Genomic DNA, 5,630 nt, shown 5'->3' with positions numbered 1-5,630 from the left:
CCATAACATTCTACTTGCCATAAAATGGAAATTTATATGTTAATTAAAAAAAATGAAATAAGAATCAGAAGTAACATACCAATGTTACCCTGAAATGGGAAAGAGTTAGTTTTTTTTTTCTTTTAAGGGAATAAACCACTTTCATTGAAAGAAAATATAGGAAAGGATACAAGGATAAAAAAAAAAAAAAAAAAAAATCGAACCATACAAACACACACACACAAAATCTCTCTAAAGAATCTGTGACCAATCAAGCAAAATATTGTCTATAGAATAATTAAAGAAAAACTTCGAAGTCGGAATCCAAATAGAAACATGAAACTTATAAGCGTTCAAACATCACTAAGTTCTCAATCGGCATTCTAAACACTATTGTTCTCTCTTTCCAATCTCACAAGATAGTATACATCCTTGTCAATCATCAGAAACGACCATCTTTTCGAAGGACATCTAGAGAAGAAGCTCCTCGATCATATCTTTTAAAAATGAAAAAATCTTGATGTTGTCGTAATCTTTATATCAATAACTTGTCATATCTATGTCACATAAAAGGGAAAAATCAAGACGAAAGTGAGAAATGAAAAAAAAAGTCACTCTCTTGACCCAGATATTTCAGTTTGATGTCCAATTTTACAAAGAAATCAACGTGGCATACAAAAATATTCAACAATAGCGGCTGAAAATTAACCAAAAAAAGAAGCATGATCTCTAGAATTCAACATAAAATAATTACAAGGTTAATATATTTACCAAACATGTAATTATAAAATAAAATAAAATAACATGATTTTTTTTTTCTTTGGACGGATATTTAAACTAATATTCCTCGATTCCAATCCCAATTCTCCAAAATCCAAAATCCAAAATCGGGTTAAGATGGGGATAAAAAATCTCATGAATGGATGGAGGGAGTACATTCCCGACCCTATCCTACTTCGTTGCCATTTATTTCTTCGAAATTTCACAACCCTTTTCTTGGTGACTCTCACACCAGATCAAAATCCCCAAAAGCAACCTTTTTTAAACCCCACCACCACCGTCTTTTGAGAACTTTTATCAAAGGCTTTGTGACCCACATTTCTCCGCAACTTCCCAAATCTCTCGTCTCTATCTCTCACAAGCCACACACCACTATATCAAAGGCCTTGTGATCACAATGAACTCGACGTCATTGTATATTATGGCTACACGTCAATTCCATCCACCAACTCCAATAATCGTACCTAAGTTCAACTCCCATTCGCTGCCGACTCAGACTCCTCCTAATATAGTCTCTTCCATGAATAAATTATCAATAACCTTCTCTCTTTTTAATTAAATAATTCAAATTCCCTTTGTTAACTATTATATTTCTTATAACGATTTGCATCTTTTTTAAATATAATGATTGAATTCTTAATTAAATTTTAAAATTAAAAATAAATTTTTTAAAATTATTTTTTCTAATTCTCAAAATTTAGCTTGATTTTTTAAATAATTGGTAAAAGTAGATAACAAAAGAATAAATTTGGAGGTGAAAATAGTGCCTATGGGCTTAATTTTTAAAAAAAGAATAGTTACCTAAACGAGGCCTAATCATTTCGATTTTTGTTTTCAGTTTTTGAAAATTAAACCTATCTACTTTGAAAAGTAGATTACAAAATGAGAAATTTAAAAATGGAATCAGTGTTTATAAACTTAATTTCAAAAACTAAAAATTCTAAACCAAAAGATTGTCAAATGGAACCTTAGTTTTTAATTGTTGAAAATTAAATCTATAAACACTCATTCTACTTTTAAATCTCTACCAATGTTTTTAAAAACTAGGCCAAATATTGAAAACTAAAAAAAATGTAGTTTTAAAATGTAGTATTTATTTTTAAAATTTGACTAAAAATTCAACCTTTCTCTTTAATAAAAAAGATATTTGTAATGCATAGTAGAATAAGAGAAAAAATCTAAAAATATATTATATTTTTAAAATATTTGCAAATATGGATGAGTTGACTAGTCAATCTTTGAATTTTTTTAATTTCCAATTTCGCCCTCTCTTGTCTTATTTTGTTGTACAACTTTTTTTTAATCTTTTTATTTTATTTCTCTTCTTTGATTTTTGCTTCTTTCTTTTTTAGTTTTTCTTTCATTTTTCCAATTTTTGCTTCTTTTTTCTATTTAATTTTCTTTCTTTTTCTTCAGTTTTTGCTTTTCTCTTTCTCTTATTTTTAAAATTTTTCTTTCCTTTATTTGAATTTTTTCACAAGAATTATGAGGCTGAGTTCCATATACATGACTTGAAAGTATTCGATTCATAAGTGACTTAACACCAACAAGCCAATCATCAAGTTTGATTATTATAACAAATAATAAATATAAATAGCAAATGAAAGACTATCAGTGATAGCCACTAATATTTTCTATCATTGATAGCTTAATCTTTGATTATATTTTCATAGTTAATAGCCACTTGTAGAAATCTATCATTGATAGCCAACTTAGTGAATTTAATTAATAAAGTTGAATCTCAAACTAAAATGTAAGTGGAATGCCTAGAAGTTATCACTAATAGAATGTTTATCAGTGATAGAAGCTAACATCGAAACGAAAAGAGACTTATAAATGTTTGGGAAGGACAAGAAAGGGGCAAAATTGTGTTCAGTGGTTATGATTGATAGAAGCTACTACTAATAGCATGTTACAAATTATAGGAGCTAATACAATAGCATGTTATCGATGATAGAAGTTATCCGATAACACGTTATCGGTGATAGAAGCTACCACTGATAGCACGTTATCAGTGATAGCATGATATCAGTGAGATCGTTGATAGCATTTTATTAGTGATGTTATCAGTGAAAGAAGCTATCACTGATAACCATAATATGAGTGATGTTAGTGATATCGGTAATAAAACTTAAGTGATATCTATATATCGAGTTTCTTTCAAAGGTGATAACCAGTTATAGAAATCTATCATTAATAGCCTTAAGTGTTAATATTTCAAGATTGATTCTAATTGATGAAAGTCTATCAATGATAATGACGGATAGCTGCTATCAGGGATAACCATGATAAAAGATTATTAGTGATAACTACTATGGTAATCAAAGTTGTTGGTCTTCTTTCAAAGCTGATCACTATTTATAAATCTATCATTGATAGCCACTAATAGTCTTAAGTAGTAATATTTCAATGTTGATTCCAATTGATGAAAGTGAATCAATGATAGCTAATAATAATTGATAGCAAATTAAAAGTTAATATTTCAAGATTGTATTAATTTTTCTAAAATTGAAAGCTATCGCTGATAACAACTATCATCGATAGCAATTGATAGAAGCTATCAACGATAGTAGCTGATAGAACCTATCAGTGGTCATCACTGCTATAAGTGATAGCTTTTAATTTGAGAAAATCGGGAAGAAGCGAAAAAAATGGTGGCTAGGCATGAGTTTTTTAGTCATTTACATTTTTTTGATCTATATATGCAATTATTTTATTCTTGTACTACATATCCTATTATTTTGGGCTTAAATTCTATTTATGCAACTAGGTCTGATAAAAATGTAAACTATGGTATAAAAAAAAGTCTAAATTTTAAATTAAAAAAGAAAAAGAAAAAAGAAAAAAAAAATGGTTATAAATAGAGATTTTCTGTTCTCCGTTATTTTCACTTATCAGTATAGCTTCTGAGGTGAACTCAATTTTAGGTATCCAATAATACTCGAGTGCGCCTCCTTTCCTTTCTAATGCATCCAAATATGTGGCGACATGGGTGCCAGTACTCCACTCCCAATTGCCTCGCTGCTTAGTCATTACAAATAAAAAACTCAATAGATTAACAAAGAGGCAAAAACGAAAAAAAAAAAAAAATCAAAGATTAAGCTATCAATGATAGAAAATATTAGTGGCTATCACTGATAGTCTTTCATTTGCTATTTATATTTATTATTTGTTATAATAATCAAACTTGATGATTGGCTTGTTGGTGTTAAGTCACTTATGAATCGAATACTTTCAAGTCATGTATATGGAACTCAGCCTCATAATTCTTTGTGAAAAAAATTCAAATAAAGGAAAGAAAAATTTTAAAAATAAGAGAAAGAGAAAAGCAAAAACTGAAGAAAAAGAAAGAAAATTAAATAGAAAAAAGAAGCAAAAATTGGAAAAATGAAAGAAAAACTAAAAAAGAAAGAAGCAAAAATCAAAGAAGAGAAATAAAATAAAAAGATTAAAAAAAAGTTGTACAACAAAATAAGACAAGAGAGGGCGAAATTGGAAATTAAAAAATTCAAAGATTGACTAGTCAACTCATCCATATTTGCAAATATTTTAAAAATAATATATATATTTTAGATTTTTTCTTCTATTCTACTATGCATTACAAATATCTTTTTTATTAAAGAGAAAGGTTGAATTTTTAGTCAAATTTTAAAAATAAATACTACATTTTAAAACTACATTTTTTTTAGTTTTCAATATTGGCCTAGTTTTTTAAAACATTGGTAGAGATTTAAAAGTAGAATGAGTGTTTATAGATTTAATTTTTCAACAATTAAAAACTAAGGTTCCATTTGACAATCTTTTGGTTTAGAATTTTTAGTTTTTGAAATTAAGTTTATAAACACTGATTCCATTTTTAATTTCTCATTTTGTAATCTACTTTTCAAAGTAGATAGGTTTAATTTTCAAAAACTGAAAAACAAAATCGAAATGATTAGGCCTCGTTTAGGTAACTATTCTTTTTTTTAAAAATTAAGCCATAGGCACTATTTTCACCTCCAAATTTATTCTTTTGTTATCTACTTTTACCAATTATTTAAAAAAATCAAGCTAAAAATGAGAATTAGAAATAATTTTTAAAAATTTATTTTTAATTTTAAAATTTAATTAAGAATTCAATCATTATATTTAAAAAAGATGCAAATCGTTATAAGAAATATAATAGTTAACAAAGGGAATTTGAATTATTTAATTAAAAGAGAGAAGGTTATTGATAATTTATTCATGGAAGAGACTATATTAGGAGAGTCTGAGTCGGCAGCGAATGGGAGTTGAACTTAGGTACGATTATTGGAGTGGTGGATGGAATTGACGTGTAGCCATAAATATACAATGACGTCGAGTCATTGTGATCACAAGGCCTTTGATATAGTGGTGTGTGCTTGTGAGAGATAGAGACGAAGAGATTTGGGAAGTTGCGGAGAAATGTGGGTCACAAAGCCTTTGATAAAAGTTCTCAAAAGACGGTGTGTGGTAAAAAAGGTTGCTTTTGGGATTTTGATTCTGGTGTGAGAGTCACCAAGAAAAGGGTTGTGAAATTTCGAAGAAATAAATGGCAACGAAGTAGGATAGGGTCGGGAATGTACTCCCTCCATCCATTCATGAGATTTTTTATATCCCCATCTTAACCCGATTTTGGATTTTGGATTTTGGAGAATTGGATTGGAATCGAGGAATATTAGTTTAAATATCCGTCCAAGAGAAAAAAAAATCATTGTATTTATATTTTATTTTATAATTACATGTTTGGTAAATATATTAACCTTGTAATTATTTTATGTTGAATTCTAGAGATCATGCTTCTTTTTTTGGTTAATTTCAGCCGCTATTGTTGAATATTTTTGTATGCCACGTTGATTTCTTTGTAAAAT

This window comes from Benincasa hispida, chromosome 8 (genome assembly GCF_009727055.1).
Source record: "Benincasa hispida cultivar B227 chromosome 8, ASM972705v1, whole genome shotgun sequence".
Lineage (NCBI taxonomy): Eukaryota > Viridiplantae > Streptophyta > Magnoliopsida > Cucurbitales > Cucurbitaceae > Benincasa > Benincasa hispida.
This window is presented reverse-complemented; position numbering follows the sequence as displayed.